Raw genomic sequence first — 24785 nt, 5'->3', positions numbered from 1 at the left:
CCTTGCCGGATCTTGTTGCATTAGTGCCTAGTGAAAGCGTTCCCTTGTCTGTTCCTAGCCCGTGTTCCTGACCTCCTGCCGTTGCCCCTGACTACGATCCTTGCCGCCTGCCCTCGACCTTCTGCTACGTCCGACCTTGCTTCTGCCTACTCCCTTGTACCTCGCCTATCTTCAGCAGTCAGAGAGGTGAGCCGTTGCTAGTGGATACGACCTGGTCACTATCGCCGCAGCAAGACCATCCCGCTTTGCGGCGGGCTCTGGTGAAAACCTGTAGTGGCTTAGAACCGGTCCACTAGCGCGGTCCTCGCCAATCCCTCTCTGGCACAGAGGATCCACCTCCTGCCAGCCGGCATCGTGACAGTAGATCCGGCCATGGATCCCGCTGAAGATCCTACACTGGTCGCCCAGCTAGCCCTAAAGATCGCCCAACGAGATCAACAGCTGGCATACTTGACCTCCGAGGCACTGCGTCTTCAGTCACAGATACAGCAGCTGCAGCCGCAGATACAGCAACAGCTACAGCTGCAACTACCATCTCCTCCGCCGGCTCCTGCAACTCCTCCGCAGCAACCAGCCGTTCCTAACCCCTGCTTGTCCCTGCCGGACAAATTTGGCGTAAAGATCGCCCAACGAGATCAACAGCTGGCATACTTGATCTCCGAGACACAGCGTCTTCAGTCACAGTTACAGCAGCTGCTGCCGCAGATACAGCAACTTCAGTCACAGCTACAGCTGCAACAACCATCTCCTCCGCCGGCTCCTGCAACTCCTCCGCAGCAACCGGCCGTTCTTAACCCCTGCTTGTCCCTGCCGGACAATTTTGATGGGGACCGCAATGATTCTGCCACAGCCACAGTCCAGTCCTTCTTCGCTGAGGTCCGTGGTGTCTTCGAGGAGCCTGCCCGAGCTTCTTCTGCCGAGATTGCCCTGCTGAACCTGGCCCAGGGTGTTTCTTCCGTTGGCGAGTACGCCATTCAGTTCCGTGCTATTGCTTACGAGTTGTCCTGGAATAGTGAGGTTCTCTGCGCGACCTTTAAAAAAGGCCTATCCAGCAACATTAAAGATGTTCTGGCCGCACGAGAGACTCCTGCTGACCTACATGAACTCATTCATCTTGCCACTCGCATTGATATGCGTTCTTCCGGATGGCGTCTGGAGCTCCGCCTGGATATGGACTTTGTTCGCACGAGGCGTTTTTTCTCCCCGGCTCCTCTCTCCTCTGGTCCTCTGCAATCCGTTCCTGTGCTTCCCGCCGCGGAGGCTATGCAAGTTGACCGGTCTCGCTTGACACCTCAAGAGAGGACACGACGCCGCATGGAGAATCTTTGCCTGTACTATGCCGGTACCGAACACTTCCTGAAGGATTGTCCTATCCGTCCTCCCCGCCTGGAAAGACGTACGCTGACTCCGCACAAAGGTGACACAGTTCTTGATGTCAACTCTGCTTCTCCACGCCTTACTGTGCCTGTGCGGATATCTGCCTCTACCTTCTCCTTCTCTACTATGGTCTTCTTGGATTCCGGATCTGCAGGAAAAATTTTTTTGGCCTCTCTTATCAACAGGTTCTACGTCCCTGTGACCAGTCTCGCCAGACCCCTCTACATCTATTGTATTTACAATGAAAGATTGGACTGTCTCATGCGTTTCCGCACTGAACCCCTCCTAATGTGCATCGGACCTCATCACGGAAAAATTGACTTTTTTTTCCTCAGGTTCTTTGGCCCCAAGAAGAGGGGGAGACCCAAGGGGGGGGGTACTGTTACGCCGAGCGCTCCGGGTCCCCGTTCCTCCCCGGAGCGCTCGCCTCATCCTCGTTGCTGCAGCGCCCCGGTCAGATCCACTGACCGGGTGTGCTGCGGTACCGCCTCCAGCCGGGATGCGATTCGCAATGCGGGTGGCGCCCGCTCGCGATACGCACCCCGGTCCCCGTACCTGACTCGCTCTCCGTCGGTCCTGTCCCGGCGCGCGCGGCCCCGCTCCCTAGGGCGCGCGCGCGCCGGGTCTCTGCGATTTAAAGGGCCAGTGCACCAATGTTGGTGCCTGGTCCAATCTTCCCAATTACCTATTAGTGTGATCACCTGTGCACTTCCCTATATTACCTCACTTCCCCTGCACTCCCTTGCCGGATCTTGTTGCATTAGTGCCTAGTGAAAGCGTTCCCTTGTCTGTTCCTAGCCCGTGTTCCTGACCTCCTGCCGTTGCCCCTGACTACGATCCTTGCCGCCTGCCCTCGACCTTCTGCTACGTCCGACCTTGCTTCTGCCTACTCCCTTGTACCTCGCCTATCTTCAGCAGTCAGAGAGGTGAGCCGTTGCTAGTGGATACGACCTGGTCACTATCGCCGCAGCAAGACCATCCCGCTTTGCGGCGGGCTCTGGTGAAAACCTGTAGTGGCTTAGAACCGGTCCACTAGCGCGGTCCTCGCCAATCCCTCTCTGGCACAGAGGATCCACCTCCTGCCAGCCGGCATCGTGACATCAGCGTCCTGCTGCAACATGTACCAGTTCTAATGAATGGATCTTTTTATTGTGTCATTCATGGAAGTATTTTTAAAAGTGAAAGTGAATCTTGTATTTTCATTTGATGTCCGCTTCCGTGTGGACAGAAGGGTAGCTCTGGAAATTTTATCTACTCCAAGTCTGGCTGCTTTTAATATTTCAGTCGGATAACCTCGTTTTAATAATCTCTGTTCGAGTGCATTAGCCTGCTCCTCATATTTTTGAGTGCTGTTATTAATTCTTTTGAGTCTGATGAATTGACTCGTGGGTATACTATTTTTAGTATGGGTAGGATGGGAAGATGTGTAATGGAGAATGGAATTCTTGGATGTAGGCTTCCTGAAACCTGAAGTGATCAATGTATTATCCACAACTTCTATCAAAGCATCCAAGAACTCCAATCTGCGATGTCCAAAAAGTGATGTAAATGTTATGTTCATGGTATTGATGTCATTTAAATATTTTACAAACGCAGTAAATTGATCTGATGTCCCATCCCACTCCACGAACACGTCATCTACAAAACGTAGGAACGATTTAATATGGCGAATGAAGGGGTTGGAAGTAGTAAATACATAACTGCTTTCAAATATGGCTAAGTAAATATTGGCAAATGAGCAAGAGATGGGCGTACCCATTGCTGTGCCTAGTCTTTGTTTATACCATTGTTCGCCATATTGAAAGCAGTTATTAGTAAGGATAAGTGACGTGGATTCTGCAATGAAATCAATAAGTGTCTGTGATTTATCTGAACCAGCTAAAAACTGACCGAGAGCCCATACACCCGCATCTTGAGGGATGCGAGTGTATAGGCTCTCCACGTCAATTGAAGCGAGGGTGTAACTCTCTTGCCAATCAAAACTGTTTAAGGCTGATATCAGGTCCCCCGTATCCCTCAGATATGACGGTATATGAGGGAGTAGGGGAGAAACAAGCCAATCAATGTAACTGGAGAGGAAAGATGTGGGGGAGCCTATGCCGGCCACAATGGGACGGCCTGGTGGTGGGTTAACTGGTTTGTGTATTTTGGGCAATATATACCATTTAGGTTTGGATGTTTTTTCCGGCAGAAGTCGTTCCGCAGTTTTTTCTGTGAGAATGTTCATACCTACATATTTACACAAATGGGTGCGCAGAATTTCCATTATTTTCCGTGTGGGGTCCTGTCTTAACATTTCGTATACAGTTAAATTCCCTAACTGGTGGAGTGTCTCAAGTTCGTAATCTTTTTCATACCATATCACGATGGAACCTCCCTTGTCAGCTCTAGAGAGAATAATATCTTCTCTCTCGGCTAATTGATTAAGGGATTATTTTTCTTTTTGAGAGATAATACAAGTAGGAGAAGGATAGAGAAGTGCTTTTACATCCTGACAGACAGCTCTGTGGAATAAATCCACAGAGCTGCCTGGAGGAATAGGGGGATTGAAATGAGACGGATTGCCCCCTTTAAAAGGGACCTCCGTCATAATTTCATTCAGTGAGCGATGCTAGTAATCTAACATTATCTTCATCCTGTTCTGTAAACCCTGAAACAACTCTGAATCCAAGAGGACCTATATTATACCTAGTTTCTCCTTCTTTGGGGATTTGCCTGTCTCGATTTTTGCCACTTCTATTCATAATGGAGAAATGCTTAGTTAAAGCTAATCTGCGCACTGCTTTAGATATGTCCTCTTCAAAGGAACAATAGTCAAAAGGTTCGTGTAACCCAAAATGTAACCCTTTATTAAGCACCCTTCTACAGTCCTCACTTAGAGGAACAGCTGTGAAGTTAACCACTATATCTTCGTTCTCTAATGCTTCCAGGTCACGTTCTTGCATTTAACTGATCTTCCTCCTCCTCCTTCTGCCCCCTCGCCGAGTCCTTGGTCTAAAGGGGGAATTCGTGATGTATCATTCCCTTTAGTGTGTTCTGAGGTTGACGGCTCATCTGACAGACTCGACTCAGATTCAGTGGTTAAATAATCACTTTTCTTAGGAGGTTTTCTCTTTTGCTGATTATAATGCCTTTTATTCCGATTATATGTTTTTTTTTAATCATGTACAGCTTTTGTATTCACCCGCATCTTATTCCATGAGAATTCCTGATGTAATTCAAAGTCCGCTTTGTCTCTAAGGAATTTATCCCTCTTAGTTTCCTTAATGGATTTTTGTAATACAGACATTTTCTGATCAAGATTAGATGTAAATTTCTTGTATGCGGTTTCCGAGATCCTGGTGCGTAATTCACATTTCATTTTGCATAGTTGGACTGTGATGTTATCATATTCACTTTTATTCTTAGACAACACCAATTCCTGTAATTTCAACGAGTGTTGGAGATGTTGTTCGTTCCATTGCTTAACAAAATCCTCATCCTGCAGGAATTGTGAGGGGAATTTATATATTCTCAGTCCCCTGGGTGTTCTCTTATTGTCAGCATAGGCTTGTAGTGACTCGATAGTCCAAAATAAGCGTGTTTCCCGTTCAGCTAACGTTTGGATCTTGTATTCCAAAGTCTTTGTACTGAAGACTTGGATAGCTTCTTTAGTCTCACATGTAATGAAAAATACCACCGCGGATTTGTCACAATTAACACAACTAGGGATGTCCCGATACCGATACTAGTATCAGTATCGGGGCCGATACTAGCCATTTACATGGTATCGGGGACTCATTTAATGTCCCCGATACTATGTCCGATACCTGCTGCCTCTCTGCTGCCTTGTTCTCCGGTCCTCCCGTCCGTTTCATAGTCTTCCATGGAGGAGCATGTGACACACAACGTCACTCCGCCTCCTCCCCCGCGCCCAGCGTAACTCTACGGATTAAGCAGAGTGGCGTGTATGTCACATGCTCCTCCATAGGACGACACGATGCGGACCGGGAGGACGGAAGAATGGGGCAGTGGAGCGGTAGCACCGGATGGAGGACAGCCGCAGGTGAGCTGTGTGCTGCTCCTAATGTCTACAGGGGGGTCCTGCTGCTCCTAATGTCTAAAGGGGGGCTCTGCTGCTCCTAATGTCTAAAGGGGGGCCCTGCTGCTGCTAATGTCTAAAGGGGGGCCCTGCTGCTGCTAATGTCTAAAGGGGGGCCCTGCTGCTGCTCCTAATGTCTAAAGGGGGGCCCTGCTGCTCCTAATGACTAAAGGGGGGCCCTGCTGCTCCTAATGTCTAAAGGGGGGCCCTGCTGCTCCTAATGTCTAAATGGGGGCCCTGCTGCTCCTAATGTCTAAAGGGGGACCCTGCTGCTCCTAATGTCTAAAGGGGGACCCTGCTGCTCCTGATGTCTAAAGGAGGGCCCTGCTGCTCCTGATGTCTAAAGTGGGGCCCTGCTGCTCCTGATGTCTAAAGTGGGGCCCTGCTGCTCCTGATGTCTAAAGGGGGCCCTGCTGCTCCTGATGTCTAAAGGGGGCCCTGCTGCTGATGTCTAAAGGGGGGCCCTGCTGCTGCTGATGTCTAAAGGGGGGCCCTGCTGCTGCTGATGTCTAAAGGGGGGCCCTACTGCTGCTGATGTCTAAAGGGGGGCCCTGCTGCTGCTAATGTCTGTAAGGGGATACTACCTACTATTAAAGACAATCTTACAGCAGAGTCACCTGCACTAACTTGAATCTATAGGTAGATAGTGCAGGTGACCCGGTTTCTACCGCTGCTCACCATGTGGTCATCGGTCTCACCGCCAATGCAAATTCCCTGTTCTGTCCAATGGAGAAGAGAGAAATCTTGGCTCATACTACAGCAGCCGCCTCCATTGTACAACAACAAGGACCCACATATCATACGGTAAACAGCACCACAAACCGCGTCACCCTGCTGTCAGATTCCCTTTAAAATATAAGTACTCGTACTTGGTATCGGCGAGTACTAGAATTAAAGTATCGGTACTTGTACTCGGTCTTAAAAAAATGGTATCGGGACATCCCTAAACACAACACCCTCCTATAATCACCCTTCGTAAGAATCTTATAATACAAGATTATTATAATAAAATTAGAAAACAGAAGAAACAAAAACAGAATTGGCTGATGGATAGCCGCCCTATAGGTAATTTTCTGTGTGGGTCCTGTAAACAATGCAAATGTGATGGAAAATACAAAATTTTACAACTAGGGGGATACCATATTCAAGTTAAACAAATGATTACATGTAAAACTACTAACGTAGTGTATTGCTTAATCTGTACCTGTGGGTATTTCTATGTCGGAAAAACTATTCGCCCCCTGTACCACAGAGTTAGGGAACATTTCAGGTCCCTGGTCACTGGTACAGGTGCACCTCGCTTGATTTCCCATATGAAAGAATGTCATGACAACAACCCAGAGGCTTTATGCTTTGCTGGGATTGAGCATGTAACCACTTCAGCGAAAGGGTTAAACAAGCACCAGCAGCTCCTTAAGAATGAGGCAAAATGGATAATCCGGACGGATGCCACTGGTCCTCTTGGATTAAATTAAAAACAGGAGTATAGTGCTTTGATCTAAATATACATGCAGTATATATGATTCTCACATGCTAAATTGTTGCTTTTAATCACATTTTATATGTTTATATTATTTGTTGCACACCTGGGTAGCCTAACCAATAGTGCTGCACATACCTGCAGCGTCAGAGCTACCTTGCTCACATAAAGCACACCTTTTCCTGTGACCTCATCATTCCTGGTCTGGAGAAGCGCTTCGGCGCGCAACGGCCCGTCACCTAGAGGATAACCCTGCGCCCCACTGTCGCACTCCCCTGTCTGTATCCCCCGATATGTACCTGAGACCTGATGGTTGTGAACAGAACACTGAAATAAAAGCTGCTTGTAAGAGAGGACGCTGGTGAGTGCTCTGCTTTCTTTCTCTTCTGTGGATATACGAGATTCTATCTCTTTAAGCGTGGTAGCACCAACGAAGTACCTCCAGCAGTTGCGAGGGGATTCACCAGGTGCCTATGGGTTTTCCATCCTTAGGATACAATTTAGTGGTGCCGAGCTACTCTTTATCAGACTGTGTAAGATTTGTAAATTACTTCTATATGAAAATCTTAATCCTTCCAGTACTTATCAGCTGCTGTATGCTCCAGAGGAAGTTAAGTAGTTCTTTTTAGTCTGACCACAGTGCTCCCTGCTGCCATCTCTGTCTGTGTCAGGAACTGTCCGGAGCAGGAGAGGTTTGCTATTGGGATTTCCTGACATGGACAGAGGTGTCAGCAGAGAGCACTTCCTGTGAAACACACCAGTTCAGTGTGAGAAGCGTGCGGGTGTGTCCCTGTTTGAGCTCTCCAGGACTTCCAAGCAGACTACAGAGGCAGGTGTTCTAACAGCTTTTCCCAGGAGGGTGGCAGACTCCTGGGGAGAGCCTCCCTGCATGGAGCCCCGGGAATCTCGGGGCTCCACTTCCCGTTCCAGGCTGGCGGGGGGTGGAGAGAAGCCAACTACAGCCAGTCTTCCGGCCTGTGTGAGAAAATCTAGCATGGACCGCAGTAATGTGGTACTTGCTCCCCAGGCAACGGCGAGTAGTGGAAAGGCCACTAGTGGCAGGAAGGTCAAGAAAAGCCTGCAGAATGTTGAGATGTGGGGGAACCGAGACCCGAAAGAGTCCACGGAAAAATATTGCTCTAGGATGACGGCTCGGTTTACAGAGTACGGCCGCTGTGGGAAAGAACTAAAGGCAGCCAGGGAGGATTTGCACCTGGCCCAAAACCTGGCTGACAGGGGTCCCAAGAAAAAACGACCCGAGCTGAGGGTGAGAATACAAGCCCGGAAAACAGAGATTAAGGCGTTGGAAGAAAGGAGAAAGGTCCTTTTGAAAGGCAGTGGACTCTTCCGAGAAAAATTGCTAAACAAGGACAGATTCACCGCCATGAAATCCCCAGGTAAGGAGGTGGTGGATGATGGGAAGAGTAGTGGCGGTGAGGAGGAGGAGGTGGTGGAGGAACAGTCAGAGATTGTCGGAGAGGCTGAGGGGAGGGTGGAGAGTGTGGTGTTGGATGGTGGGGCCCCTGCTGTCTGTGTCACCCCTAACCCCCCCTTCAGTGAAGACCACCTTGCTGCTGCTCAAATGGTGGCCTTACCTGTGTCATCTGCTGATGAGAGCGAGGAGGACAGTGATGGCGGGGTGCTCCGGGCCATCATCCTGCAGGAATCCCCCACTCACTTCCAGAACTGTTCTTTTGGTGATGATCTGGGCCCTGAAGGAGGGAAGAAGAAAGGGCAGAGGAGCAAAAAGAAGTGGAAAGTGGGAGAAGTCACCCGTTTTGTATTTAGTCCTTTCCAGCAGTCTGGGCCGGCTGAGAAGTCGGTACAGGCTGCTGGGCCCCCCACTCTGCAAGACCCCACTTCTGAGGTGGAGCGGGGCCAGCACGGGGGGGTACAGTGTGAAATCCAAGATGGCGGAGGGAGATGCTGAGAAGCCCTCCTGTCCTGTCGGTAGGGAAGGGCAGGACAGGCCTGAAGTGGGGGGCGGTCCCCTGGGCATTGCTGGTGCTGCAGGGCACTCCCCTGTGAGGGGGGGGGGGAGTGTCCGGGCATCAGATGGACAGTCCATGCGGTCGTTCAGTGTAAGTGCTGACATAATGGAAACTTCCCCTGTGAGGGAGGGGATTTCCTACATGTCACATGGTGAAGGAGGAGGGGCGGCCCTGCTCATGGAAGTGACGTCAGGAGATGGAACTAGTGACATCAGCGGCAGAGATGTGATGCCAAAGGCAGAGTTAGTGACATCGGCACCAGCAGTCTGTCTCAAGCCAGCAACATTACAGTCTATCCCGGCCAGCTCAGCCAAAAGTAAGAGTGAAAAAGTTACTGCACTAAAAGGGTTTAGTAATACCTGTGTGGATGAGAGGAGTGATAGTGCTGTGAATGAGAGGAGTAGTGCTGTGAATGAGAGGAGTAGTGCTGTGAATGGGAGGAGTGGTAGTGCTGTGAATGGGAGGAGTGGAAGTACTGTGGATGAGAGGAGTAGTGCTGTGAATGGGAGGAGTGGTAGTGCTGTTAATGGGAGGAGTGGAAGTACTGTGGATGAGAGGAGTAGTGCTGTGAATGGGAGGAGTGGTAGTGCTGTGAATGGGAGGAGTGGAAATACTGTGGGTGAGAGGAGTAGTGCTGTGAATGGGAGGAGTGGAAGTACTGTGGATGAGAGGAGTAGTGCTGTGAATGGGAGGAGTGGTAGTGCTGTGAATGGGAGGAGTGGAAGTGCTGTGGATGAGAGGAGTAGTGCTGTGAATGGGAGGAGTGGAAGTGCTGTGGATGTGAGGAGTGGTAGTGGTGCAGATGGGAGGAGTGGTGCTGTGAATGGGAGGAGTGGTAGTGGTGCAGATGGGAGGAGTGGTAGTGCTGTGGATGAGAGGAGTGGTAGTGGTATGAATAGGAGGAGTGTCATGGATGGGAGGAATGATTGTGGTGTAAGTGCTGGTGGCAATGGTGTGTCGGGGTCTGGTCCGGCTGCCCCCCCAGTCGCCAGGAGTTATGCAAGTGTGGCGGCTGGGGGTTCGGGAGGTTCAGGGAGTTCTTTACCTTTGGAATCTGGAAATGGTCACTTGCAGCGGCGCCTCCTGGAGGCGCTTAGGAGAGGAGAGAGGACGCTCCAGGTAGAGGGAAAGGAGGTGGACCTGTCTTTTTGGGTGGAGAGACATGGTCTTGGAGCGTTCCGAGAAAAAGATGGGGAGATCGTATGGTCCCTCCATACACCCGGGCAGGAGACTGGCCGCAGGAATGTGGCCCGTTTGGTGTGGACTGGCAATGATGCGTGCCCCCAAAGGGGCAAGGTGGTGGAGCTTCTGCTCCAGATGGGTTTCAGGGCTAGGGACATCTTTGCCCTGATTCACCCCTTCGGCTCCTCCGAGTTTGACGTCAGCTTTGTTAGGCCAGAGGGACTTGATCTTTTCTGGTCTAATTATGAGCTGATGAAGAATGAGCCCGGATGGCGTGATTTTGCTGTAAAAGCGGTATCCCGCCAAAGCATGCTGAAGAAGGTGACCGTATTAACCCGTAATGAGTCACTTTCATGCTACGATATCATGACCTGGCTCGGCAGGTACGGGGAGGTGACGGACGTCCCCCGAAAGAATTTTGATGAACACGGGATCTGGTCTGGGGCCTGGACGTTTTCCGTCCGTCTCAGGCGTTCAGGGAACACAGTCACCCACATCCCTTCGGCCACCTTCCTTTGACGCGACAGGATTCAGGTCTTCTACCAAGGGCAGCCGAAGCTGTGTCACAGGTGTGGTGACCCCAACCATTTTAGTGCAAACTGCACTCAGCAGATATGCGCCCTCTGCTGGGGGTGGGTCACCTGGCAGTCTCCTGTGGGCAGATTAGGTGTAACTTGTGTGGTGACTTAGGTCATCCTTTCAGCTGGTGTCCACGCTCCTTTTCCTATGCTGCGACCACTTCTGCTGGGGAGAGCCTGTCGGTTGCCTCAGTGGGGGAGGGGACCAGCCATGGAGAAGAGGCACCAAAACCAGTGAGGGAGAAGCACAAGACCCCCTCTCAGCTGAGGCGAGAGGAGAAGCGCAGGTTGGAGAGGGTCCAGGAGAATTCCCAGGTGCCAGGGGTAGCTCTGGGTCCCTCTCCATCCACGGGCTCAGTTGGTCAGCAATCTGAGGTTTTGGATGAGACTGAGTTGGATGAGGAGGTCGGGAGAATTCGCAGAGAGGAGGGTGAGATTGCCCTCTCCTCCAGTCCTTCCCAATACGAAACAGTGGATGAGGAGGAGGAGGGAGGGCAGAAACTAAATGGTGACCGTAAAAAGAAGAGGAGGAGGAAAAGGGGAAAAAGTAAGGAGGTTCTGTTCCCCTCTTCTGTTACAGCCCCAGACCTGAAAAGGAACATCCCAGTCTCCGACCCTCTGATCGTCCTCTCGAATCGGTATGAGGCCCTCGGGGATACTATCTCGCCTCCTCCTCTTGAGGGGGAGGAAGAGGGATGGGAAGTGGTGCAGCCTCAAGGGGGCGCCGAGCCTTCCACCCCTGAGGTGGTTTCCTCAAGGGGGAAGGCAACTCTGGATTCCAAAGGTAAAGATCCTGTGATGGATTTATTCCCACAGCCTTAAAATGGGTAAGGGGTCTTCCTCTGACTCGGATGGGGGTGGGGGAAAGGAGAGGAAGAAGGTGTAAGGGATAGAAGGCCGTCTAACTCAATCACCCTGTATGGCGGCACTCACCCCATTGACGCTGGCATCTATTAATTGTGCCAGCATAAAGTCTGATACGGCTAGATTTGCAGCCTTTGATTTTCTCGGCCGCGTTGAAGCCGACATTTTCTTTTTACAGGAGACCAGGTTGTCAGCTCTAGCCTCTCTGGTAAAAGCCAGGAGAGAGTGGAGGCGCGGTCCCTCCCACTGGTCTCTTGCGGCTGAGCCGTATAGTGGGGTGGCGGTCCGTTTTACCGCTCCTGTTGAATGCCGATGGGTTATTGAATTAGAAATGGGGAGGTGCCTGATCATTGATGTCTTCATGAAGGGACAAGAGCTCCGGCTCATTAACATCTACGCCCCGCAAACTAAGCGGGGCCGTAAAGATCTCTTTATGAGGATTAAGCCCTTTCTTTTTACGAGTCGGTAGGTGATCTTTGGAGGGGACTTCAATAATGTCACGAGGTCCAAAGATAGGAGAGGCTCCAATGGTCCGCTGACGACCATAGGCGAGCTTCCAATGGTGAAGCTCGCCTAGAGGACGCCCACATCCGGAACCCCTCGAGCCACGCGGGTTTCACCTATCATCAAGGTAGTCGCAGGTCTAGAATAGATAGGTTTTATTTAAAGGAGGAAGCCGTCTCTTCCGCAGTGTCCGTGGTTGAGGTGGAGTTCTCCGATCACTGTATGATTTTGTTTTCCCTGAATGTTTCAGAGACCCCCCGGATGGGTAAAGGTTACTGGAAGCTGAATTCGTCCCTCCTGGAGGAAGTGGAGGTAAGACAGTCCTTTGAGGATTTTCTTCAGAGTCAGGTACCTTTACTGGGCCTATGTAGTAGTAAGTCAGAGTGGTGGGAGATATTCAAGAAGCGGGTTGCGGGGTTCTTCCGCCAGCTCTCGAGCCTCAGGTCCCTGAACAGGTATCGCCTGTATCAGGGACTGAGGAGGAAACTCGAGCTTCTCGTCTCGACTGGAGGTAGCAGAGAGGATATCTCCAGAGTGAAATCCTTGCTGATGGGGTGTCAGTACGATAGGCAAGCATCTTTGGTTTTTGAGAGGGATTTCGTGAAGTACCGCTCGCCCGACCCTTACAGAAACTGTAAGATGTCAGTGAGTAGTAAAGTCATTTCAGGACTGATTGATAGTACAGGATCTCTGAATCGGTCCAGATCAGGGATCTTGGAGGTCGTCAGATCCTTTAACTCGCACCTCCTCTTGGGGAGGAAGTATCTAGATCGAGACAAGATGTCGGTTTACCTGACTGAAACCATTCCTGAGCCAGAGGTAGACCCCTCTCTTGATGTTTTGGCAGAAGAAATCAGGGAAGAGGAAGTGAGACTGGCGATCGAGGGGCTTGCCCCTAAGAAGTCGCCAGGTCCGGATAGCTTAACATCCGAGTGGTACAGGACCTTTAAGGAGTCTTTAGCTCCCCTCTTGACGGAGGTATTCAATGAGTGTCTCTCCTCGGGCAATCTGCCGAAGTCAATGAGGAGGTCAGCCCTGATTCTTCTGTCAAAGGGTAAAGATCCCAGCCGTATTGAGAATTGTAGGCCCATAGCTCTACTCAATACGGACAGGAAGCTTCTGGCTAAGATACTGTTTAATTGGCTGGTGAAGTTTGCACCCCGGCTCCTTTCGGGGGCTCAGCACTGCTCTGTTCCAGGCCGAAGCACCTTAAGTGCGGTCCTTAGTGTCAGGGAGGCAATGGAACAGAGTAGTGCGGGTTTCTGGAACGGGTACTTGCTGTCCCTGGATCAGGCCAAAGCGTTTGATCGGGTGAACCACGAGTAACTCTGGTCCGTCCTCCTGAGATATGGCTTACCGACTACTTTTGTTAATTGGCTTAAGACCTTGGATGCAGGGGCAGAGAGTTTCCCACTGGTGAACGGTTGGTCTGGCCGCTCTTTTGTGGTGGGGTCCGGAGTCCGTCAGGGTTGTCCTTTGAGCCCGCTGTTATACGTGTTTGCGATCGATCCCTTCGTCCGGAGGGTAGATTGTGGGCCGTTGGCGGGAGTCGCCCAGAGAGTGGTGGCGTACGCTGACGATGTCACCATTTTCGCGTCCTCGCGAGAGGAGGTCGATGTGGTGATGTCGGAAGTGGACCGCTACTCGGAGGCATCCGGGTCTAAGATCAACCGGGATAAGTGTGAGAGTCTCTGGCTGGGAGGGGGAGATCCCACGTTTGATCTCCCGGACACCCTTCCAGGGCCCCAAGAGTCAGCAAAAGTTTTGGGCATCATATTCGGCCAGGATGATTATCCCACCAAAAACTGGGATGGTAAGCTCCAGGATGCCGCTCAGAAGGTGGACCAATGGAAGGGTTGGTCTATGACCCTCAGGGAAAGGGTACACCTGATCAAATCGTACCTGCTCCCCTTGTTTATCTATCTGGGCAGTGTATGTATCTTGCCAGAGGCTTACACTACCTGTTTTTCCAACTGTTATGGGGAAACAGGATGAACCTAGTCAAGAGGGAGGTTACGTACCGCACGAGGAGACTAGGGGGTTTATCTATGGTAAACCCTGTGGTCAGAGAGGGCTTCTCCGTGGGTAGTCTCCTGCAGGGAATGGTTTCGGCCTTTCTTCCAGGAATGGGAGAAAGGAGGGCAAGTGAAGGACCTCCGTACGCCCCATGGATATCTTCCGGCTTATGCTACCCCGACTCTGAAAGCGATACGTCGGTGGGGTCTGGGAGTGTGGGAGATCAGGACCCAGTCAAGGCAGTTCCTTGACAAACGTGTTCTGTTGACCCACTTCCAGAAGCCTCTGGCGCTCAGGGACTGCCCAGGTCGGGATCTGAGGATGGGGTTGTACCTTTTAAACATGAATAGGATCCCCCAGAAGTTTTGGAACTTGGCCTGGCGCTGCTTTCAGGGAAAGCTATATGTGAGGGACAATTTGAAGTGTAGGAACTCTGATGACCGGGGATGTCCCCGAGAAGAGTGCGGGGACACACTGGAAAGCATGGACCATTTCCTGCTTCATTGTCCCTTTAATATAGGGGTTTACAACAGGGTGGGTGCTTCCATCGGCTGGAGTCAACTTGCCGGCCTTACCTATCCGGAGTGGGCTTATGGGGCATTCAGGAACCTGGGTGACCGAGATCGGGGGACTTTATTCTTAGTTAGTTTAGTGGTTAGGTACTACACGTGGAATGCACGGTGTTTAGTGTCGTCCCAACAGAAAATCCTCTCCGAGGTGGAGGTCTGTAGGAACATCACCGGTGACCTCGGGAAGATCAGGTCTTTGGAGTATGGCAGTCTTGGTAACAGTAGGGCTTCTTTCCTATGGAGAGGGTTTTCTTTTGATGTGCCCGTGGTACTAGACCTTTTGGGTAGAGTACCTTTATTTTGGTTAGGGACAGTGTTATAGGGATAGTGATAGGTTGAGAACAGGGTTAGTTTGAATGGAGGGATAGGATTAGGGAGAATTGTGGGGGGAGTTAGGGAAAGAGTGTAAAATTATTTTGAATGTATCAAGTCTGCCATCCTTCTCCCTGGTGGTGGGCTAATGCATGTGCACGCTAGCTTTTTGTTTTGTTTTTAAGCTGATATGGTATGAAGGGCTTACAGGCGACCAAACTTGGGCCTAAAGTGGGTTGTGGTTCAGTGTGTATAAGTTTGTGGATAAGTTGGTTGGGAGGAGTGCTAGGTGGGGAGGGTGTGCTTGTGGGTGGTGGTGTTCATCTTTGGGGGACCTGACATGGGTCAGTTAAGGACTGGACTTTGTGAACTGTAAGAACGGTATGGACTCTGACCCATGTACAGGAGGGGTGGTGTGGGTGAGGGTACAGTTTTAGTGTAAGGTTTTTCCTAGGGTTTTCTATTGATTTTGTAGGTGTTTTCTGTAGTGCATATATTTTGTTTATATTATATTTTGTTTATATAGTATATTTAGTAATTTTGTACCTATATTGTGTTATATCTATATTGTTTCATATTGTTTCATGTTATAGCGTTATGGTAGCCGGACCAATTGTTGTGTTGATATGTGGTTTATTTCGTTTATTTCAGTTATTTGGTCTGTTTTATGTTTTCTTTGGTATTTTCATTAGTCCCGGATAGAGGATCCAGTTAATTTGGACGTTTTGTAAGTGAATGTATGTGTGATATGATTATTTTGATTATTACTATTATTATTTTTATTTAAAAATTTAGTTTTCTTGTTGCGTGTTCCCAAGTATGGATGGTTTTGAGTTATAGTCGGGTAATGATAATGATTTTATGTTTATATTTTGACAAGCCAAGTTGTGCTATTTTATTTATTTTTCTTATGTTCATTTTCGGTAAGCGTGTGAGTGTTTGATTAGATATTTTGGGCATATTTTAATATCTTAGTATTTTAGTATCTTAGTAAAGCTGGGCTGGCCGGTTAGGCAGGATTTTGTTTATGAGGTTTTGTTTTTGGTTCTAGAGTATTTCTTATTTATGTTATAGCTGGTTAAGCTTGCTTTGTGTTTTGTATTTAATAAGTTTTGTATTTTTCTAATAAAAAGAGTGTCAGCAGAGAGCACTGTGGTCAGACAGAAAAGAACAACTCAACTTCCGCTGTAGTATACAGCAACTGAAAGGATTAAGATTTTTTTATAGGAGTTATTTACAAATCTGTTTAACTTTTTGGCACCAGTTGATATTAAAAGAATTTGTCTCCACCTGAGTACCCCTTTAATAGTATCTGCCGGTGACAACAGCTAGGGAGTCGCGTGCATAAAGAAAGGGGAGCCCAAGAGCCACAAATTGTGCAACTTAGTAAATAAGCATTGAGGGTATAGATTGACAGTGATCTGGTGCATTTAAACATAAAAAAAGTGAGGGAGAATAATCTATCTTTCTTTCTTTCTAATGGAGGCATGGAGGCAAAATAGAAATACAAACTATACTTACCTACCCCTGGTCCCCCCCTGGTCCTGTTGAAGCTCCCATTCTTTTGGTCCCCCCCCCTGTTGTCTTCAGGGCTGATCTGAATGCTTGTCTTGGAAGTGGGCTGAAGAGATGAGTGGCAGGGTGACCAGAAGCAGAAGGACATGAGCTGCAGCAGGACCAGGGAGTTCAAGAGTGGGGGAATATAGTTTTTATTTCAATTTTTACATGGCCTCAGCATTATATTATATACTTTTTGGCACAAGGATACTGCACCACCTCCGCTGCTTTAACCCCTTAAGGACCAAGGGCGTACAGGTACGCCTTTGCTCCCTGGTACTTAAGGATCAAGGGCAGACCTGTACGCCCGTGGGAATTTCGGTCCCCGCCGCACACCGGGCAAGGACCGGACCATGGGGACTGCTGATATCTATCAGCAGGCACCCCGCAAATGCCCAGGGGGGCCATGTCAGCGATCGCCGCAAATCGCAAGTGAATTCACACTTGCGATTTGTGGTTATTCCGGGTCATACGGGTCTATAGTGACCCGGAGAATAAAGGGGATCGCGGATGTCCTAGACAGCCACGATCTCCTTGAAGCAATAGGAGTGAGGTGGCAGAGGTGCCACCCCTCCTATCTCTGCTATTGGTGGTCTAGAGGCGACCACCAATAGCAGATCGGGGGCGGAGGGGTTTACTTTCGGTCTCCCCGTTCTGCCCACCCACAATAGGCGGGGCAGGACAGGGAAACCGACAGGGACCGGCACCGAAGATCCACTTACCCATCGGCGACGATCAGCGGCGGCAGCGGGCGACGATCGGCGGAAGAAGAGGACGGCGACGCAGCTCCCTGGATCCGACGGAAGCCGGTGAGTTACTTAGCAACATCTGGAGAGCTACAGTCTGAGACCACTATAGTGGTCTCTAAACTGTAACCCTTCAGATGTTGCAAAACTACAACTCCCAGCATGCCCAGAGAGCTGTTTAGGCATGCTGGGAGTTGCAGTTTTGCAACAGCTGGATGTCTACAGTTTGAGACCACTGCACAGTGATCTCTATACTGTGCACCTCCAGATCTTGCAAAACTACAACTGATAGCATGCCCACACAGCAGTTTGCTGTCTGGGAATGCTGGGAGTTGTAGTTTTGCAACATCTGGAGGTCCACAGTTTGGAGACCACTGTGCAGTGGTCTCTAAACTATAGCTCTCCAGATGTTGCAAAACTGCAACTCCCAGCATGCCTAAACAGCAAACAGCTGTCTCTGCATGCTGAGAGTTGTAGTTGTGTGCCTCTAGCTGTTGCATAACTACATCTCCCAGCATGCCTTTCGGCGATCAGTACATGCTGGGAGTTGAAGTTTTGCAACAGCTGGAGGCACACTAGTTGGAAAATACTGAGTTAGGCAACAGAACCTAACTGAAGGTTTTCCAACCAGTGTGCCTCCAGCTGTTGCAAAAGTACAACTCCCAGCATGCACGGTCTGTCAGTACATGCTGGGAGTTGTAGTTTTGAAACAGCTGGAGGTTTGCCCCCCATGTGAACTTACAGGGTACATTCACACTGGCGGGTTTACAGTAAGTTTACTACTTCAAGTATGAGCTGTGGCAAATTTTTCGCCGCAGCGCAAACTCCTAGCGGTAAATTCACTGTAAACCTCTGCCAGTGTGAACGTACCCTAAAAACACTACACTACACTAACACATAATAAAGGGTAAAACACTACATATACACCCCCTTACACTGTCCCCCCAATAAAAAAAAAAACGTATTGTACGACAGTGTTTCCAAAACAGAGCCTCCAGCTGTTGCAAAACAACAACTCACAGCATTTCTGGACAGCCACTGACTGTCCAGGCATGCTGGGAGTTTAGCAACAGCTGGAGGCACCTTGTTTGGGAATCATTGGCGTAGAATACCCCTATGTCCACCCCTGTGCAATCCCTAATTTAGTCCTCAAATGCGCATGGCGCTCTCTCACTTCAGAGCCCTGTCGTATTTCAAGGAAACAATTTAGTGCCACATATGGGGTATTGCCGTACTCGGGAGAAATTGCACTGCTAATTTTGGGGGCTTTTTTTCCTTTTACCCCTTATGAAAAAGAAAAGTTGGGGTCTACACCAGCCTGTTAGTGTAAAAAAAAATTTTTTTTTACACTAACATGCTGGTGTTGTCCTTTACTTTTTATTTTCACGAGAGGTAAAAGGAGAAAAAGACCCCCAAAATTTGTAACGCAATTTCTCCTGATTACGGAAATACCCCATATGTGGGCGTAAAATGTTCTGCGGACGCACTACAGGGCTCAGGAGTGAGAGCGCACCATGTACATTTGAGGCCTAAATTGGTGATTTGCACAGGGGTGGCTGATTTTACAGCGGTTCTGACATAACCCCAAAAAAATAAATACCCACATGTGACCCCATTTTGGAAACGACACCCCTCACGGAACGTAACAAGGGGTATAGTGAGCCTGAACACCCCACAGGTGTTTGACAAATTTTCATTAAAGTTGGATGGGAAAATGAAAAAAAAACTTTTTTTCACTAAAATGCTGGTGTCACTCTAAATTTTTCATTTTCACAGGGGAAAATAGGAAAAAAGCCCCCCAAAATTTGTAACCCCATTTCTTCTGAGTAAGAACATACTCCATATGTGGATGTAAAGTGCTCTATGGGTGCACTATAATGCTCAGAAGAGAAGGAGCGCCATTGGGATTTTGAAGAGAAATTTTTTCCAGAATTGAAGGCCATTTGTGTTTACAAAGCCCCCATGATACCAGAACAATGGACCCCCCCCCACATGTGACCCCATTTTGGAAACTACACCCCTCATGTAATGTAATAAGGGGTACAGTGAGCATTTACGCCCCACAGGTGTCTGACAGATTTTTGGAACAGTGATCCGTGAAAATGAAAAATTTTATTTTCCATTTGCACAGCCCACTGTTCCAAAGATCTGTCAAACGCCAGTGGGGTGTAAATGCTCACTGCACCACTTATTAAATTCTGTGAGGGGTGTAGTTTCCAACATTTAAAAATAAACTATTATTAAAGCCCACAAAGTTTGGTGTACATACATGTTTTTTTTTTTTGTTTTTTTTTTATAACAAATGCCAAGACATTAGAGTCCTTTTGATCAGTCTGGGTAGTTACATTCCATGTGAAAATGTGTCATGAGGTTTTTTTCACAGAATGTTTAATCTATCTTGCAGAATAATATAATAGGATTAAGAGAGATTTTCGGTCACAAGATAACACTTTACAATTGCATCATAGGATTTGCTTTTACTCTGACTAAATGAAGATTATAATTAGAATTGTTCTGGGGAACCTACGGTTTACGGCGCTCATTTATCACATTTAAAGTCTTGACCATGAGTTCTCTCTGAATCTTTTAGGTATTGTCATCAGACATAAGAGTCATTAATTCAGTAGCAGCTTAAAACATCTAAATATACGAAAGTGCCAGCTACTCTTGGTATTAATTCCACTGTCTTATTCATTCATGTTTTTTATACTGTGCTTCTTAATGGTAGATGTTCTCAGAAGGCTGAAGACATGGTTACTTTGATTGCCTTGGGTACAACCATGTGAGCCATAGTTCAAAAGATTCCATGTTGCATAATTTAAGCCAATAGGACATTTCATTTTGAGAGAGTTGCTTGCCATGAACTGAGTTATGGCCAATCTGGAATGCCAATGAGGCCACCTACTATGCTGATTTGGCTAAAAGTAATGGAAAATAAAGAACTTAAAATGTGTTATGTTGTAATAGTGAAAAATAGGCAGAAGTTTCGCCTTTCCCAGGCCATGGTCACTGTTGCAGTATTGTGCAGGATGGTGGTGGGGAAAACGCATATATAGCCCTGAGGTGCAATATGTGTGGTAAGCCCTTTCCTTACCACCATTCTTCATATTACTGCAAAGGCCAAGGCCTAGGACAGGACAAAACTAATTTTATTGTATTTATGTCATAACACATTTGACGATTTAAGGTTTTTATTTTACATTCCTCTTGGCGAATTCCTGTGTTTCTACTAAGTGCACCCCAAAACTCTCACATTTTTGCTAAGAGCAATGTGACTGGAAGAATTTACTGGTGCAGCGGCACCTTTGCCAATAGGCAATGTCTAAGGCCACCAACTACACTTTGTGATCTTTTAGAACAACGACACATGGAAGACGTCTTTCACATAAGAGGTAGTAGAAATAAACTTCTTGAGAACAAACATGAAGACCTGCAGCCATTAAAGCTACTAATTTGGAAAATTTACCTTTTCCGAAATTTTCATTTCCTGGAATCCGTGGCAGCGCACAATGGATTAATGTTTCCTCATTGACCTGGAAATAGAAGTTAGTACAAGCAATAGAGACAAATAATTAGCTTTAACAAGACCCTCCTGGATACTATATAGATCCCCTAAAAACAATGAATAGGCATATTTTTTGGAGCAGTAATTATATTTATTGGGTGGGTATACTTGTGCTGCCACAGATTCCAAGAAATGAAAATTTCAAACAAAGTAAATTTTCCTCTTCCTATTCATCCGTGGCAGCACACAATGGGACAGTCCCAGTAGTAACAAGGAACCAAACAAAAAAACGGGGGGGGGGGGGGGGGGGTAAATATTCTTAATCGGCCACAAGCTCCTTGGATAACACTGAAGCCAAATTTACCTTTTCCGAAATTTTCATTTCCTGGAATCCGTGGCAGCACACAATGGATTAATGTTTCCTCATTGACCTGGAAAAAGAAGTTAGTACAAGCAATAGAGACAAATAATTAGCTTTAACAAGACCATCCTGAATACTATATAGATCCCCTAAAAACAATGAATAGGCATATTTTTGGGAGCAGTAATTATATTTATTGGGTGGGTATACTTGTGCTGCCACAGATTCCAGGAAATGAAAATTTCAAACAAAGTAAATTTTCCACTTCCTATTCATCCGTGGCAGCACACAATGGGACAGTCCCAGCAGTAACAAGGAACCAAACAAAAAAAAAGGGGGGGGGGGGGGGGGTAATATTCTTAATCGGCCACAAGCTCCTTGGATAACATTCAAGCCAAAGGCCGATCCCTGAGAGGCAGCGACATCCAACCTGTAGTGCTTGGTGAAGGTGGTAGGTGATGCCCATGTCTGCACTGCATATCTGGTCCCTAGGTATATGATACCTTTCAGCCCAAGAAGTTGCTGTAGATCTTGTAGAGTAAGCTCTAAGCGTGAGTGGAGACTGAACTCCTTCCATGGAGTAGCACAATTTGATGACATCCCTGAGCCACCTAGCCAAGGTGGATTTGCTCACCTTCTTACCCTTATTCGGCCCATGAAATTGGAGGAAGAGACCTTCAGCTGATCTGAATGATGCAGTTTTTTCCAAATAGATCAATATAGCCCTCTTCATATCTAATAGGGGCATATTTCCTTCTTGAGATATGCAAACTGGAAAAACTATTTCCTGATTAAAGTTTGCTTCAGATGGTACCTTAGGCAAGAACCCCGGCATAGTGCGTAGAACTACAGCATCAGTGAAAATTCTTAAGTATGGTTCCTTACTAGATAACGCTTGCAGCTCGCTAACTCTTCTGGCTGAGGTAATGGCAACCAGGAAATAGTCTTGAAGGAAAGATGTTTTAGGGAAGCGCTATCCATGGGTTCAAACGGCTGCTCACAGAGATGTTTTAGGACCAATGGTAGATCCCATGATGGAATTGGATAATGGTAAGAAGGTTGGAGCTTGAAGATCGCCTTAAAGAATCTGGAGATGAGAGGATTATTCGCGAAGATCCCGTTCAACTGGGCATTGATTGCAGTCACCTGTACTTTCAAGGTATTAGGTTTCAATCCTTTAGAAAAAAACCTTCCTGTTGGAAATCCAAGAGAGATGATACTTCTGATGTAGAGACTTTACATCTGGAACACCAACTAGAATATAGACCCCATATTCTAGAATACATTCTTCTGGTCGCAGGCTTCCTGGATTCCAAAAGGATAGCGACTACTTGGTCCGAAAGACCTTGCTGAACTAATAGTGACCTCTCATTCTCCATGCTGTCAGACGCAACCTGGCCAGCTCCGGATGAAACATCCCTGATTGAAGGAGGAGATCTTTGTTTGCCGGGAGCTCCCAGTATTCCCCCTTCGATAGCGTGGATGCGACTTGAAACCAGGCCCTGCGGGGCCAGTAAGGGAGGATGGCTATGACGTCCACTTTCTCATTCTGGAACCTTCTGACCATCCCGGATCGCTATCCGGAGAAATTTCCGATGACCTCTCAGTATTGGCGCGTGTAGGTACGCATCCTGAAGGTCTATGGATGCTAGGTAGTCCCCTTGCTGGATGTTTAGCACAGCTGACAGAATGGATTCCATACGGTATGTCCTCTTGACGAAAAATGTATTCAGGAATGACAAATCTATTATCAGCATCCAGTCTTCTCCTGATTTGGGGACTGCGAACACCGGAGAGTATTGTCCTTTGCCCCTTTCTGAATTCAGGGCTTCTTCCAACGCGTTCTTTTGAACAAACTGATTCACTAGGTGAATCACTGTTGGATTGGTTTTGCTGATTACAAATCTTTCTGGAGGACTCCTCTTGAGCTCCATAGAATATTCTCTTCTTATTGTGGTCTTGACCCAGGCATCTGAGGATGTTCTCGACCAGATGCTGGCAAAATCCAGAAGCCTGGCGCTGACCGGTGGGCTGGCGTCATTGGCCTTCATTTTTTGGGGGGGAACGGCTTCTTCTTAGGTGCCGGTTCCTGCCTTTCCCTATTCGGCCTTGTCCTTTCAGTCTGACGAAAGGAATACTGCCTCCTAGGCGATCTTCTGTATCCCTTTCTATAAGGTTTGAAGTTATATTTCTTCTTGAATGGAAAAGATTCACCTTTCTCTTCACTGAAAGATTTAAGGATGCCCTTAAGTTGAGGTCCAAAAAGAGAAGAGGGATGGAACGGCAAGGACACAAAGTTGTACTTGGCTGGGAAATCCCCATCACATTGTTTAATCCACAGCACTCTTCTTATGGCATTATTTAACCTCCTGAGCGGCATTCCCGAGCGTGACTCGGGGTTAATTTTCCCTGCCAGGATCGGTAACCCCGAGTCACGCTCGGGGTAGAATTGCAGAGTTCCCGGCCGGGCTGCACGATATATCGCAAAAGCAATGCGATATAGTGATGCGGCCCCCGGGAAAACATGCGATTATCTGCTCTGGTCGGCTCCCGTTGCGGGGGCCGGCCAGAGCAGGTAAAGAAAAATACTAAAAGTCAGTGTTTCCCTACCAGGGGGCCTCCAGCTGTTGCAAACTACAACTCTCAGCATGCCCGAACAGCCAAAGGCTGAAAGGGGAGCCAGGGAACAGGAGAGGGAGGGGAAAGGCAAATACCTTAACCTCTCAGTGGATCTACTGCCTTGGCAGAGTGCTAGACCCACTGATGACAATCCCGGCATTTTTAAATATTCCTGACGGAAATTCAAATTTTGCGCATTTGTACGCATTTGCACATGCGCCCCCTCTCTTCAGCGCGTCGCGGGCTTCCGACCATTACCTGGCCACATCTGCTGCGCGCTGGCTCTAAGGGGATGGGATCGCTTACCTCCCTGAATCCCAGCACCGAGCCTTTTTCCTACCTTCTGACCCTGCTAAGGGTACTGGCAGCGGAGCGGCCGGGGGACAGGGAAACCCCCCCCCATTTGCGGCCCACTGATGAACACCCCAGGGACCAGGTAAACAAACAGTTTAAAGGTTAACTTGTCTCTATAACCTTCTGTCTTCCAAGAAGAGAAGAAAATACGCCTATTCAATGTGTTGTATCCAGGAGGGTCTTGTTAAACCTAATTACTTGTCTCTATTGCTTGTACTAACTTTTATTTCCAGGTCAATGAGGAAATATTAACCCATTGTGTGCTGCCACGGATGAACAGGAAATCAAATATCCCATTCTACTATTTAGAACGTATACAGTAATTCTTTTTTTTTTTATTGTCACGGCTGCAACAGTTTGTATAAATAACCCTATAATAATATTTTCTAGTGCAATTTAAAAAAAATAAAAATCAATATCCAATTGCTGACTGCTGCTTGCAAATATTCGTAATGAAGCCTCTTTAGAGTACGCTAATATGTAAATGGTAGCTTTTAAGTGTGATGCCTACTCACTGACTAATAGAAATGAATGGATTCTCTGATCTAGTTATTTTAAGTGTATAAACCCTAAAATATGTACTTCTCCTGAGTCTTTTTTTTACCGCTGACAGGATTAAACATTACATTTAAAGGTCTGCATTGTAATAGTTCTCCATTGTAACATTAATCTGATAGTTACCAAACAGA

At 47.9% G+C, this 24785-nt stretch overlaps 1 protein-coding gene across 6 annotated transcripts in view; it reads left to right on the top strand.

Moving 5' to 3' along the window:
* Positions 1–24785, top strand: part of MYRIP (myosin VIIA and Rab interacting protein) — a 717726-nt gene that overhangs the window by 33735 nt on the left and 659206 nt on the right. The gene's annotated exons all lie outside the window — the stretch shown is intronic.

This window comes from Hyla sarda, chromosome 5, assembly GCF_029499605.1.
Source record: "Hyla sarda isolate aHylSar1 chromosome 5, aHylSar1.hap1, whole genome shotgun sequence".
Taxonomy (NCBI): domain Eukaryota; kingdom Metazoa; phylum Chordata; class Amphibia; order Anura; family Hylidae; genus Hyla; species Hyla sarda.
The sequence above is the reverse complement of the archived record's forward strand: the minus strand, read 5'-3'. Positions and strand labels throughout refer to the sequence as shown.